Source organism: Rhagoletis pomonella, unplaced genomic scaffold (assembly GCF_013731165.1).
Source record: "Rhagoletis pomonella isolate Grant_MI unplaced genomic scaffold, Rhpom_1.0 Rhpom_scaffold_00002, whole genome shotgun sequence".
NCBI classification, from domain to species: Eukaryota; Metazoa; Arthropoda; class Insecta; order Diptera; family Tephritidae; genus Rhagoletis; species Rhagoletis pomonella.
In genome coordinates, this window is record NW_023458556.1 from 32,028,337 (window position 1) to 32,044,768 (window position 16,432).

General features: G+C 33.1%; 1 protein-coding gene across 3 annotated transcripts in view; it reads right to left on the minus strand.

Annotated features, from left to right (window-relative positions):
- Positions 1-16,432, minus strand: part of LOC118733435 (hexokinase type 2) — a 29,609-nt gene that overhangs the window by 12,441 nt on the left and 736 nt on the right. The window contains exon 1 of one of the 3 annotated variants that reach the window (XM_036462818.1): positions 11,821-12,638. The exons of the other annotated variants lie outside the window; for them this stretch is intronic. The gene's annotated coding sequence lies outside the window, so the exon portion shown is untranslated. Of the gene's footprint in view, positions 1-11,820; positions 12,639-16,432 lie in introns of those variants that run through there. 3 annotated transcript variants of the gene reach the window in all.

The window sequence follows — 16,432 nt, forward strand, 5'->3', positions numbered from 1 at the left end:
GCTCGTTATGTAACTATGTAATATTGATGCGCCTAAAAGATGCAGCGATTTCTATTCTCAAGTTACATACCTGATGACAGTACGAATGCCAATTATAATAGGGAGGTTTTAGTTATTTTAACTATAATTTTATAACTGAAATCCTTAGTAATTTTTTAATAAAACTTTTTTTAACATGTAATGACATGTCCTCACTGATTAGGCAGAGTGGGAAGCCATGTGAATAATTTTTAGAACGCAAATAGAAAAAAGGGCATTGATAAACATACATATATATGTATCTAGCTCTTTTTACGAATTTTAATCCACTTACAGTTACATTTCCATAAGAAATGGTCTCTTATAAGAATTTAACGTTATTTGATTTTCTATCAGCTCCATCAAGAACAGTATCTAAATATGTACATACATACATATTCAGATTTTTTACATATGTGCATACGTAATTACTAAACTCAAACATTTTATGGGCAATATTAAGGGTATTCTCGCAGTCTTGCAAAGCCCTTGCACGATGTACGAATTGCACGGTTTGCAAAGCTGTCCCATAGGAATATCGGTTTTTATCGTACAATCCGTGCAATCCGTGCACCGTGCAAGGCCTTTGCAAGACTCCGAGAATACCCCTGTTGTGCCTCCTTCACAAGCAATGGCGTCATGACTTATGACTTTACTGTTTTCGAGTTCTTTGTATAAAAAGAAAGTGCGCATTATGCAATCTGCATTTTTGTGTTTCATTTAAGTGTATAGATAAGTAAACTGTTTATATATAGAAACACACTTATGTATGTATATTTCAAGTACCTTTGTATGAACTAGCAATAGAATGGACCTTTATCAGCACCAAACAGACGTGATTAGTAACACGATAAAACGGAAGTGGCACTCAAAATTACAATTGAAGAATATACGTGACAGCATAATCTTTTTGAAATGTGATGAACAAAAATATCATATTAGCGAAAAGTCTAAAAACTTTATTGATAACTCGTAGATACATATCGTCGTTTAAAGTACAAAACCGCATACCTATGAATATGTATAGTTTTTTGGCCTGGGTTTCGTGCTCTATGAAGTAGACAGAGAAATGAAAGAAAAATTTGCAAAAAATGATTCTTTTTATAAGTAAACAGCTTTAAACATAACGCCTATGAATTAATTTTACCAATCATGCAACACTAAAATGTTCCATAGATCAAAATTGTTGGCAAATATGCAAAAACAAAGTACATACATATGTGTGAAGCACATTAGGGATATTCTCGGAGTCTTGCAAAGCCCTTGCACGGTGCACGGATTGCATGCATTTCACGGTAAAACCCCGTTTCCTATGGGAAAGCTTTGCAAACCGTGCAATCCGTGCAAGGACTTTGCAAGACTGCGAGAATACCCCTATTAGGTTTTCACCTTTTCGGAAGAATAAACAGACACCAAAAAATATCGCGAAAAATGTTTTTACTATAACTTTCCATAACACACAAATTGGAAATTAAAGTAAATAAGTAATCTAAAAACCATATAATGGGCTTTTATGTTGAAGAATCGCTTTGCAGTCAATGGTAGAAGTATTTTGGTATTGACTTTACTAACTTAAAAATTGTTCAGCTCTACGCCGAAACCGGTTTGTCCCCAAAACAAATTAGACAAGCGATGACGGAAAGTCGTTCCACAATACATCATGAGAAAAAAGTTACCATGAAAAGTATTTTGAATATCCTAAAAAAAACAGCGCCTAAATACTTTTGCCAATGACTGTATATACAAAAATTAACAAATCAATAAAAAATAAAATTTTCTTTGATTTTAAAGGAGGGTATTAAATGATAGTTTTGAGTTGAAAGTACTTTTTTTTTTAAATTGTCCTCTGTTTTCAATACGTGCTTCGGTGAATTTTCAATTGCATACGTATTTCACTCCAATTTTTATATTCTAATTAGACAATTTCAATTACTCTCCCACAACTCTAGATAAGCTAATTCGCCATTTCATATATCGAAAAATAATCGGACTCGCAAGTTCCTAACTTCGATAGCAAAATTTTTTTTTGAAACGTATGCTTAGTACAATTTAAAAAGAACCACTCGCCAGCATAGAGCAATGGATCTGTCGGTGTTGCCGCCACTGAAATATAGTATACGTATGTACATACATATGTACATGCACTGACTAAACTGTTATACACCCGTTATACCACGCGATTGAGATGATGTGGGAGGGCAGGTCTGCCTCCAATAAGCTGGTTCGAGCGCCCCAAATTTATTTTTATATCTCATTTGGTGTTATTCTAGGCGCAAATCACTAAAGGATACACACAAAATTAATTGTATATACATACATATATACATAAATAGATGAATGTATATATTTATGTATAAAGTTTTGTTTTTCTGTGTATTTTTTGGAGCTATTTTTAGAAGAACCGTAAATAATTATACTCCTATCTTCCTACGCAACTTTTGACTTCAGCTGTCGCTCAATACATACTACAAACAGACTTCATTCATATCGATACATATTGCTACCCGTATTTATGCTCTTTGAACAACAAAATGAGCAAATACAGTATGTACATACATATATAATTTATCAAAACGTGCTTATAACTTGAAAGCTTTTTTTAATTTTTACGTATGCAGCGGTAGTAGTGTAGTATGTAGAAGTATAACAGCTTTTGCTGACAAGTCTCTTATTTCTCACTCACTTTTTTCTGATATTCCGACAAGTGGAATTTCGCCAGTTTCCATTAAAATTACAATAGCCGATGTGGCGTTTTGTACTGGGTCAGCCAACGCTCATGTGCTCATGGAGCGGGCAACAAATTAGTACTCTGTGAGCAGAAATAAATACTGATTCAGAAATTCAAAAAAATAAAATAAAATAATGAGAAATCGTCCAATTATAGTGCACAAGTGCGACGGCGCAGAGAGTATACTACAAAAACAAAATATCTATACATATTGTCTTGCCGCCCATAGCTCCACCACCAACCCAGCTCCAATATGGATGCTACATAAAGCCGAACAAAAGCAATAAATGACTTGAATGACGCCTAAGTGCAGTATGTATACACATATGTACGTATGTAAGAACGTAGGCGCATGTGAGCCTACAGCCGACCGCTTTGACTCTTTGTCTACCGGGCCAACCACACATATATACATACATAGCTACTACCTCACTGTTTCGGCATCTGGTTTTCCTCTCATTGTTCCCTCCCTCTCTTCCACCATATTTGAAAATTATTGTTGCCGTTACAGCTGCTATTTATCGCTTTTGAGAATTCCACAGTTTGCCACTCTACCACGTCTCAATGTTGTAGTTGTTGCCCCATCTACCACATATGTATGTATGTGCCGTCGTGGCTTCGATCCGTCTCCAAACCCTCCTGTCTACCCACCTTCCGCCAGTCAATGCCTTCTGCATTATTCACGACAAAATCCAGTTAAGGGGGCTCGACTCGAATACTGGAGGTTGGTCTGTCGGCGTTTATATGAGGATGCGCTCGTGATTGTGTGGTATTACAAGTATGTATGTATGTTTAAAAACAAGTTTACATGTATGTATACTTGCATAGACACACACTCAATATTGTACATACATATATATATATTTACGTATATATGTACATATGGACATACATACATATGTATGTATGTATCTACTTAAGTGTGTGCTAAATCTTGAAAATAATTGATTTTTCGTTTTCAGGTTAAACGTGCTCTACTCAAGGGACTTTGATTTATATGCATGCATAATTGTCCTATACTCTCATATGTACATATGTATACACAGTGACTCAAACAAGTGTTCTCACATGTTCCTTTTTTAAATTTTCACAATTGGGTTGTTCACACTGGGCTGGTTATCTGGTTATCTGGTTATGTGGTTATATTTTTTATTCATTTTACAACATTAACATACACTACAGAATAATAATTTTTAACCAGATAACCTGATAACCAGTCAAGTGTGAACAACCCAAATGTTTTTCAAGTTAATTTTTTTTTCCATTAAAATATTCTCCAAGCTTTAGCCAAACCATATGTATAAATCAAAGTTTCAATATTTAGGAAAATTCAACAAATATTCATCAAAACTTCGAGTTTTTTATTTACAACATTTTTGACTATGAAGTTTTATAGCCCATACAAGTTTAGTCTCATGCAGTGCAACTTTCAAGCGGCTCAAAAATTACGTTGTTTTATAATCATTTGTTTAACAAAAAAAACTTAAATTGATAAATTTTGAGAATATTTAAAAAGTCAACACCTGAACACATGTTTGAGTCACTGTAAGTATATACATATGTACGTACATGCGAGTATGTACACATTCAGACAAAATGCATTGCGATTTCGAGATGCAAGCTATAGAAAGTGCATTTAGTAAAATAACAACAGCAGAAAAATCTGACATATACTGTGTAGTAGCGTAGACCGAGAATCCGCTTTTTTTAGAATATTGATTGGTAATAGCAAAAATATGGTTACTTATGCTTTAAAAAAAAACTGTGTGCAAGATTCAAATTTTTGGTCAATATCTTAGGCTCGCCCAAACCCATAAAAGTTCAATGTGCACAAAAAATAAAAATTAATAAATTAATTAATTAACACATTTTTTTTTACTAAAATTACAATTATCTTCGAAAGTATTAGTCCTACATAATTTGGTATATGGACCATTTTTATAGAGAATATAGACAGGCTGCATTTGTCTTGCGTTCGCTCGGTGTCCACAGGCCTCGCTCTAATGCCCTTAATTCATTCCGATCTTTTGACGAATCCATACAGTCCCTTCAGTGAACGTTGAGGACCGCCTAAAACGTGCTCGTTGTGCAGCCGTGCAGATGGCACTTGCCAATAACCCTTCTTCCTTCTGACCTACATATGCGCTGTAAGACATCAGGTTTTTTAGGCACATTTCGGTATCGAAAGCTTCAAACCTCTACGGGTTACAGTCATCGTAATAAGCTCCATATATCCAAAATCAAATATCGAAAAAAAAAATCTTCTGAGACACCCTAATGTACACAAATGCATACATACATATATAAATAAATAAAGGTATTCATACATATGTAGATATATGCAATTTCTTGTTTCACTTGTGTTGTTGTATAGATTTTTATTGCTTTGTTTTGCCGCCATTGCAACGATGGGCCGAATGACGTAGAAATCATTCGTCGCGCCAGCAGAAAGTGGGCTCGTTCGATGCGCTGCCGCTTGCGCTCTGCTTTAACTTCTCTTGATTTGCATGAGGGTCATAAAAGGGCATTCATTTGGCTTGGCGCACAATGGAAATGGGAAGGCAAAAGTGCAAAGCTTATCGATTTGCATTTACGTAAATTTCTATTTGCATTGCGTATTAAATTTTACAGCGTGTACATAAATATGTATGTAAATAGATACTATGCACATATTTGTTTATGAACTAAAATGCTAATAGTGGATTTCAAAAATTTAATGTATGTAATTAGCAAATTAATTAATTAAAGTCAAGAACAATGACTTGAAACGTAAGGCTTTTATCAGTTTTTGAATATCTTCTTTAGTTTTTTCGGAGATACTGGCTACCGCGTCACAAACGCTAAATACATACGTACCTTAGTTCAATAAGAGCCGTGTAGCGCCGTGTAGACGCTCACGTGGCACGCTCCTATGACGCACGGTTATTTATGTATGAACGTACAGTCTCTTCAGCTGTGTTCACGAACATATTTGTGCTCATATTCGTGTGTATGAATGTCAATATGTACTTCTTTTCTACATTTGTATAACAATAAGTACGAGCATATATACGTATGTATGTATGTACATATGTATTCCATAGTGTGCTGTTTTCCCACTGAGAAAACTGAAGAAAGGCGCGTCATTACGCCCACCTTCTTTCGAGACCCGTGCTTCTTTCAGATGTACGATACATATGTGCCTTTATTTAAGCGCAAAATAATACTTTTTGTTTTTAGCTTTATTTTTCTTTAGTGAGTTGCAAAAAAAAAAAAACTTAAAACAATTACCATTTTCCGCTATTTGCTACATTTTTAATGCAAAAAAAAAGAAACAATGTAAATGTTTTCTTTTTATTCAAAAAAAATTATATATTTTTAGTTAAAAATGTATCCTTGGAACCTACGCACTTTCATTTGCCAATTTGAAAGACGCTGACGTGCAAATCTTGTTGTACTAAAGTGACTTATGGTAGAGGGCCGGGAGAGCCAAAAAAACAAAGAAAAAACTAGGAGTGGGAAAATGCGCAGCACTTTTTAGCTTATTTTTTTTTTAGGGAAAGTCAGTGCCGTAGAAGATTTAAAAAACAATACATCTGCATATACTTGTAGAATCATACATACATACATAAAATGTTCGTTTAAAATATACATATTTTTTTGTATGTCAAGTGCTTAGAGCATCTGCACTGATGAACATTTTTTAAATGCTTAGCGCACAAATTGACGCAAATGAGTTCGTAACCGAATGGTTGACACTAAAATAGCATTTTCGAGTTTGCTATTTTTTTAGCAAATGATTTTAGCTTCTATTTTTCACATACATATATTTTGGTTGAACCGGTATTTTGCCGTGAAATGTATTTATGTATTTTTTTTTTAATACTTTGCATTGCTAATGAAATTTATACTACGGTCCTTTGCAATTTGCATATAATCTGTTCAACTGGTTTATTCGCTGAGTATAAGTATGTAGTAAGTACATATATTCATATGCACATATGGATATATGAATTTAGAAATTTTTCTTACAAAAATACCGATATTTAAATCAACTCTCAATTTTGTATTGTTTTTTTTTTTTTAATTACATATGTATTGTCTAGATCGAAAGCGAAATTTTCGCGCAGTCATGCCGGATTAAAACATAAATAGCAAAAAAATATTTTGACCACACTGGGCAAATATACATACATATGTATATGTATATCTGATTAATTAGCCTGCAGTTTTTGATACTTGTCTGACATAAAAATGGAACAGAAGGCCATCTGGTTAATGTAGTCAATTTAAAAGAAGATTATAGAAAAGTCAAGATGCAAATTTACGTACATAGATCTCACTCACGTGACGTTCAAAAAGCTGTACTGAATTTCCACTAGGCACTGAATGATAAAAATATGTGCCATTTAAAAGCCCCTTAAATTGAAGTTTAGATTATTTTAGGTTAGTTTGACTGATTCGTACGATCTCAAAAAACTATTGGTTGGTCCTTAAATAAACCATTGGTTGGTCCTTAGTTTTACCAAGAAACTGTACGAAAATGTAGTTATAATGCAGTCGCGATTTTTCGAAAGCTGAACAGTGAAATAGGATATTTTCTAGTGTGCTTTTGTAGTTACTCTAATGTTGTTGTTGTTGTTTATTTATTTATTTATTTATTTATTTATTTATTTATTTATGCATGCCTTACATTCATCACTCTGTGTCAGTCCCAACTTGAAGACATTAGATGGTTTTATACACTGTCTCATAGGAACCCCTATTAGTATCATTCAATCCAGCCTTGGAAGTACTAAAAATGGTAAGCTAATTTTAAAGGATTGTCAACAGAGGGCACCAGTAATGTTTAAGCATACCGGACAATGTTGCAGCCTACTTCATATTAAAGCGTCATCATTTAACCACATTTTACGGTATGTGTCATTGCATCAAAGTGTGAAAAACATATATTTTTCGTGTGACGACTATGTCAGCTTTTATGCCTAAAAGCCCAAAGCCCCGGAAGGCGTATGTATTTATGTTAAGACAAATATCCGCATTTGGTGGGCCCAAAAGGGAATTTTTTATCATGAGGTTGAGTAGCTGAAAAGTAGTCAGACGACCGACGTGGCTCTCTATAGACAACAACTGATGCAATTGAAGCGAGCGATTGTGGAAAAATGGTCGGAATGGGTAACCGGATATGAGTCCTTGATCTTCCAACATGACAATGCCCGACCGCATGTCGCATAGTGGTAAAACTTATATCGATGGTACCGGATTGGAAGTCATTACCCACTCGCCGCATAGCCTAGTCCTTGCACCATCAGAATACCATTTGTTCCGGCCAACGCATAACGTCCTTATGGTAGTACCATTCCTTGAGTTTCAAAGACGAGCAGCTTGACTGGGAAAATGGCTTAGCTAATAAATAAATAAAATACATTGTCCCATTTCTGAAAACTAAAAGTTTCCAAATCGAGAAAAAATCTTTTAAAACTTACTTGTACGCCATAATTGCTAGCATGAAAAAAAACCGGGTGCGTGTAGTCCCTACGCGCGGAAGAAGTGAAACTTAATAGAGGAAATTCTTCATCTTCATCTTCATCTTCATCTTCATCTTATCTTTATATTGGTTTTTGATTATATTCTTGTCTTTGCATTAGTCTTTTCCCGCCCAATTGGCGTTTAACGCAGTTATTCATTTTCTATACCCGTCATATGCTACCTATACCGTGGCGTTAAATATTTATCGCAAACATAACGGAGCTATAATAATAAGATTTGCTTCAATAATTTGAGTTTAACTTTTTAAACAGGTGGCCACCCTCTTCAGGCACCTCAAAAATATTTTAATTGTTTTTCTGTAAGCTCTTTCTGTACTGTATAGTATTTTAAGCGTAAGACTTTTGTATAATTTAACTAAATTTTACTTTTGAAACAGGTGGCAACCCTCCTACATTTAGCTAGAAAATACAACTTATTCAAAACCATTTCTTTTGATACCCATATTGGGATAATTCGTTTAACTTAATAAATAATTTGAATTTGATTTTCGTATATATGGCAACCCTTTAAAAGGCTAAAACCATACTGCACATCTGTAGGTCAAGCCCTTTCATGTGACACCTCATTTTTGAAAATCGTACGAACGATACAGATTTTATGACGTGGTGTTAAATATTTAACGCAACCCTCTGCAGCAGAGAAATTTTGAATTCGATTTTCGAACATGTGGAAACTCCTTTCATGGTACTAAAGCTACGTTGCACACCCGAAGGACAAGGCCTCTCATGTGACACCTCATTTTTAAAAATCGAACGAACGATACAGATTTTATGGCTTGGTGTTGAATATTTAACGCAACCATCTCCGAACTCGATTAAGAAGTTTCACTTCAAAAAAACCAAAACGATTCTTATCAATTCTTCTTTCCAAAAGGTATCTCCAATCCCTTTATCTAAGTTTTTTACGTAAATATTAACACGTGTACATACATACCTATGTATGCCCACTTTATTTAAGGCTTGGAAAATATGCAAAAAAAAAATATTGATTCTACGTACATTCTTTTAACCTGACCTTTAAACGACCAGTTTTGTTTACATAATCCATAGCTGTGTTTGTATAAAAAATACTCTATCCGTGGGGGTAAGAATTAAAATGTTCACTGTATTAATATGTAGTGTAGTCAAAAGTATACTTTTACATACATGCCCTGCAGTAAAATTTAGAGACAATCTGACAAAGTGCTAGTTCCGAACTACATATATCAGAACTATCTTTGAACTACATATGTAGTGCAAAACGGATGCAGAGCGGGACAGTTGAAACTAGCGGTGTAAATGTAAATGCTCACTACTCGTACAATACGAAATACAATCGTTGTTCGCGAGTTCAAATCGCGGTGGAGGCTGCTTGTGAGTTTTCATATTTAATGAATTTAAATTGTTGCGCGCAGCTTATAATATTTTTTTTTTAGATAAAATATGTAACATAAATAGAATCTGTAAAAGAAAAGAAAAAACGAAAAAAAATTTTCAAAACGGAACCGGTTAAAAACTAGTTCCAAAGTAATGCACTGGGCGACAATTGCCACCACCAATGGCATCGCCGTGTAAAACTGGACAGTTGAAAGCATTGCTTGGGTATTGAGCTAAGTAGAACTAGTACTGTCGCCAAAAGGTCTAGTTCTACGCTAGTTCTGAGCTAGTCAGATTTTATGCAGGGCCCATACAAATATGCGTCAGACACACGCACGCAATTAATAAAATACGCGGATGTTGATGTTTTTTAAGGCACACAGAGAGTAGTAATTGCGTATCGCCTCTTTTGGCCGTTTTTTTTTTTTGTGACAATAAATGAGTTTCAAAACTAACTTACTCATTGTTGAAAAGCAGCTAAATAAATGTACTGATATATCAAGTACAGTTGATAGGTTTAAGCAGAGCATCTCTCTTTGATAGTTAATGTCTGTCAAGAGGTTATCGCTCTTAGAAAAAAAAATATTTTCATATGTACATACGTATGTACCACACCACAGCCATTGCTTTTTTATTTCAAATTGATAACATAGTGTCCTTAGATTTCTTTTTTACTTTTTTTTTTCAAATCAACAATAAATCGCCATTCTCGTGAATTATAAGATTTCTGCAGTCTAAATGGAAAAGTTTAGGTTGTTATCTCTCTCACCTTCCTGGTTAGTTGGATTGTGGTTAAAGATTACTTTTCTTCGGTGAACAAATAATATAATAACATAAAATGATAAGCCCGTACCAGCTTGGTGTGAAACCCAAAAGCTACTTAAAAGCCTTGTTTTGAAAAAAATATAATTATCTTCCACTTATAATAATTTATGAAAACGTTTTTAATCTTCTGTCTCTGTTGGTCAAATTTTGTCACAACAAAAAATTACACTGTAGAATGTGGCATCGCCGAAATAAGATTTAAAAAGCATTACATATGTATTTGGTAAAAAATTCCATTATCTCCGACTCTCAGTAATTTAAAAATTATTGTTGGCTGTGCAAGTATATTTTATAGATTTGTTTCCTGACTTTAAAAAAAATTTTACTTTTTTTTTGTAAAGTATTTTCCTTCAGAAGCTAAAAAAATTTCCAATGTATGAAAGCGCTAATGAATTCCGTCCCAATAAAACCGCTCATGTTTTGAAGCTAAGATCGTAATGGCTCAGTTTTCGATATCTTCAACTAAAATGGAGCGTATTTCGGGCAAGACGTTTTGCTTTGATCGACCCAACTGGTAGTCACAAAGGGCAATTTTTGGGCTATATGGCGGCGGAGTTAAGTTTTCCCAATTCGGTAGATATGAGACCGTAAGTTCAATAATACATAATTATAATACACATATGTTAGTGTTTGGCCGAGCTTCTCCTCCGATTTCTGGCGTGCGCCTTGATGTTGTCACACAAAGCGGAGGGACCTACAGTTCTTCGCCGACTTCGAACGGCGATTGTATTTGTATGAGAAGCCTGCCGAGGGGCGACCGCTATTTGAAAAAAAAAAAACTTTTTTTTGTTAATGTTGAGTTGAACCTGGCTTGAATTCAGGCCCTACGGAATGATAGCGCGCACTGCTTACCACTACACCACAGCGGCCGATGTGAGTTTAATAGCTTTGAAAAAATCCATCCATTCCTCAAATTGAAGTAAAGCAATCGGAGAATGATCAGTTTGAAATTTCATTTGATTTTTAATTACAAGGTTGAAGGAGAGCGAGCCGGCAATTGCAATATCGAGTTTTCACTCAATTCGCCAAGTTATTTTCTTAATTGTAATGATTTGACTAAAAAGTGGTAAATATATACATATAAACAATCTATCCCAAGCTGATTTATAAATTTTTTCTCGTTGGTATATTTTATCAAATATCTGTCAACGCAGATCTGGACACCCAACACTGTTACATAAGCAAAGTATTAACCTACTGAGAGTGCATTCATATTAAGAGGCAATATATATTGGCTTTTGAAAAAAAAATGAGACACATAAATTACACGAGTTTCATTGGGCTTTTGGTAACAAAAAAATGTCGCGAGAGGCTTTTTGTATGCGATTAATTTATAATAAGTAGGAAATATGTAAACTTACTTACTTTTTAATTTGTACAGGAACTTTGGAACTACGTGTATGATAACGGTTTAGGTTTGAACACTTTGTTGCAGCTGCTTTCATTTGTCTACGTAATGCGCTCGCAGTTGCAAATCAACTGAGTGTGATCGTCAATGCGTATGGAACTTAATAAATCAATTTCTGCCGCTGACAAAATGTACACAAGCGAATAATTTCTGCTTATTTCCACGCAATCTTCAAGATTACCAATCAATATTCACTTTTATATATGTAGTATGTATGAATATTTATATATATGTAAATATTTATAGTATTTTCTGTTTTTGTAGTCTCAATTCAATTAAATGCAAAATAGCTTAATTAAATGGTTCTTCCAGTAGCTAGTAATAATTAAAATGTTTTTTTTTTCGTCGATCCAAATGTTGAACAAATGGCAAATATATTTATTATAAATATGGTGCTATCACAATTTAAGTACAGACGAGTCTGATTTCTATATAGTCCGCTATTGATATGTATTTCAAATAACTACTAAAACAAATTATCACTTGGACTGGGCACTACAACGAAATCTGCTTGTACTATATTATTTTTCATATAGTAAAATTACTTTATTGCTGAACCCTGTATGTCTTTTTCTAAATAATGCCTTGCACCAAATGATTTAAGAAATTTGTTGACGCGCTGTTTATATTCGAAAATTGGAATGAAACACAAAATAATAAAATGCCCCAAAAAATAAATAAGAAATAAGTATACAAGAACATTATGTTTTCATTAGCGGGCTGGTACTGATAATATTCTGGTACATATCAACCTGCGTACGCTCTCCGTATATGTATGTATAGTACGTATGTAAATACATCAATGTAGTATATTTAAGTCATTTATGTATATATATGTATATTTATAAATATTTATACATACATACATATATACATAAATACATACATATATACATACATATTTGTACGTACTTAAGTAAACATATTCTTAATATATTCATGTGACTGCTATAAAAAAAAATACGAGGAGAAAAAAGATGAGTACGTTCGAAAACGAGATGAAACTGAAAAAGTAGGATGGCAAAAGAAAAATTTATAAAACAATTTCGACTACAAAATAAGGCAAATGTTTACACATCCATGCATAGCATCCATGTATGTATGTATGTATATACGTTCACATTTACGTCGCCAGACTTAAGTATTTTATATTATTATTATTTTTTTTTAATATTTCGCTTGCCTTATGTACACTCCCATCCGGCCACCTACATACATATGTACATATACATATAGTCATGCGAAAAATAATGGTAACACCACATTTTGACCGGCTTTGGCTATTTTTCTTTTGTTTGTTCAATGTTTATTATTTTTTTTATAAAAATACAGCTCATTAGCTGACGGCGTTTTGCATTTTCTTCCATACAAAGTATGTTCAAAAAGTTTTTTTTTTTATTTGGAAGAAAATAATAACGCCATCCGCAAAAAAAAAATTCAAAAATCAATTGAAAATTTCACTTTCTTAAGTTGCTAGAATTTAATGGGCTATATAACCACGTACTCAGAATTTTTCTAAAAATTCTTAATAAAAAGTATGTTTTGGTATTTTTATAAAAAAAAACAAAAATAAATATTAAACAAACAAATTATTTTTCACGTGACTGTAACTACGAATGTAGATATATAGTTTTGCAAGAGAAAAAAATTGTGTGCAGAAAGTCCCCTATTCTTTAAAACTAGTATCGCCCAGTTGTCGAAATGCGGCATCTTTTTCGTACACTTTTGAATTTTACTTGTCACCAATAATAACTCCTTTATGCGAATGACTAATTTGAAGTCCACCAGCATAATTTATAGCTAATTAACAGGAAAACTTAAAATCGAATTATGAACGTTAATACCGGATTGATTAATGCCAATTCTACCAAGTTTCCTCCAAATTTCTTCAGTAGCTTTTGAAATTAGTCCGAAAAAGGAACCTCGATTTTCATTTATAAAAAAATGCATATGTATTTGTATGTATAGATGAGATGTTCTGTTCATCACTGACTAATATGTCAAACATATACCAATTCAGACTGTAAATAGGTTTTCGATTATATTTTGTCTGAGAGCCTCTTGGGGGTTAAAAACTAAATTTCCCACATCTACATAAATCAGAATCGTTAACGGTTGAGAAAGTATATTGAAGGTTTGCAACAAAAGATAATATTTCCTTGCCTATCGGCGGTTTCACACGGGTTTTTGTCAAGACTGAGCCAAAGCCCAATATTTTTATTTTTTCATCACACGACTGGGCTACCAAGTTACACAAAATTTTATGTTACTAATATGTGTTCTAAAAGTGAAATAAATCTGATCATAATTATGATTTTTTAGGCTAACTCTCAATCTCTGCGCCACCTATCGGACTGATCCTTCCAAAAACTTTTGCACAAAACAACAATCATTCAATGCGATTTTATATGTGTATAAATGTAGGTGTATAAAATTCCATTACCTTATAATAAGTGGTGGGCGGTGCCACGCCATCCTTTCCAAAATCTACCACTCTTCGCCGTAAGTACGGTAATGACAACATATGTTACTGTGACCAATTTCAGAACGTTAGCATAAGTGGTTCCAGAGAATGTCAGTTTGTATGGGAAGTGCCACGCCCACTTTCCCAGTATCTACCATTTTTCACCGTAAGTAGGATATTTACAATCTATGCATCTTTGCTAAGTTTCTGTACCCCAGCTTAATTGCTTTTAGAGATATAGTGTTTTTCACATTTTATATATCTATATGTCAGACGCCACGCCCCTTTGTATCGGGATTAACATTTATTGTATTAGAGGAAGTTATATCCTTTAAATCGGCGTTTTATTAATGAACGGTGCCTTCAAAAAAGGGATAAATAACATTACAACATCAAAATCGATACATCGTCTTACTGATGTGTACGCTAGGCATATGATTTTTTTCTAAAATCTAATGTACCTTTGAGGATAAGGAATGGTAAAAAAAAATAAAAAAATAACGTTTTGGGAAAAACTTCCCGCCGGGAACTCAAATCAAACAAAGTTTACTGGAAAAATATATATATATTTACAGAGATATTCTATAAAATGGTAAAACAGGTCTAAAAAAGATTTTTGAAACTATCAGAATTCAAAATACCCCCCCCCCCCAAAATCGTAAACTTATGATCAAAAAAACTGAAAATCGGGATGTTGGGTCAAAACAGCGCAAAGTGCGATATTTGAACAAAATAGGTGGATCAACGTATTAAAAACGTATGCCCTGAATTCTTTTATTTTTACATATATGATACAAAATTAAACCACTATTACGAAAATGAACACAAAACCAAATAACAAGTAAACGGTTGACATTTTAGCGATAAAACACTTAAAATATTTTCATTAAAAAAAATTTTAAGAATTCTTATTGCAATTTAATTTGCTTTTTGTGTATTTCAATTCTTATCCGCGCGGTTTTTTAAGGCATCCACGTGATCGGTGACTAAATACACTGTAAGGAAAATGTCGAATTTTGAAATGTCACCAAAAAAAAAAAAACGCAGAAACACGTAAACTTAATTTTGGGTCGTAGATTACGACCCCGTATACCGTTCAAGTCATTTTCGCAAGATATTTTCATTTGATGTTTGTATTGTGAATGAAAAAATGCAAACATTAACGGAAACAATTTTAAAATATGTTTTTTTTTTATAAATTCTTTTGATTTGTGTTAAAGCCAGTTCTTTTACAAAAACATTAAGTTATCAAGGAAGAAAATTTATTGGTAAATAAAGTTGTAAATGGTAAAATGACAAGTAATTTTTAGCAAAAAAAACCGACTTAAAAAAAAAATATATATATATATTTCATGATCCAATGATGGGCTCTAAACCAGGTTAGTATGGGACCACCTCTCAGACACTACCTTTCCGAGTCGGTCAAAAATTCGTAATAATCTCTCTTTTAGAAAAACATTACTAGGAAAATATGTTACTCATACGCCATGTATGAACTATTAATGAAATCATAAATCTGGATGGAAACTTTTTGTAAGTAGTTATTAACCGACTTCCAAAAAAGGAGGAGGTTATCAGTTCGTCGGAATATTTTTTTTTGTTTTTTTTTTATGTATGTTACCACATAACTTTGCACCAAGTCAACCGATTTCGATAATTTATTTTTGCAGCGGAAAGGTAGTGTCTCAGAGGTGGTGGTTTGGTTTAGATCGGATCATTAAATCATGAAATATATAGATATATATATATTTTTTCTTTAAGTCGGTTTTTTTTACTTTACTTTACTTTACTTTTTACTTGTTTTTACTAAAGTGTTTATACCTTTATTATCAATCAGTTTTCTTCGTTGATAGCTTAATGTTTTTGAAAAAGAACAGGCTTTAAAATAAATCAAAAGAATTTACAAAAAATCCTTTATTCTAAAATTGTTTCCCTGTTATATTCGTTCCAAAATAAATAAGTACTTTTTCTTATTTTTTTTTCATTATAACATCTAGAAAAAAAATTTTGCCCATTTAAATTGTCGAAATATGAACAGATTCTCCCCTAATTTAGAATATTTTAAAATTAAACTCTATGCTTTAAATGTCAGTTTTTTTTACAAA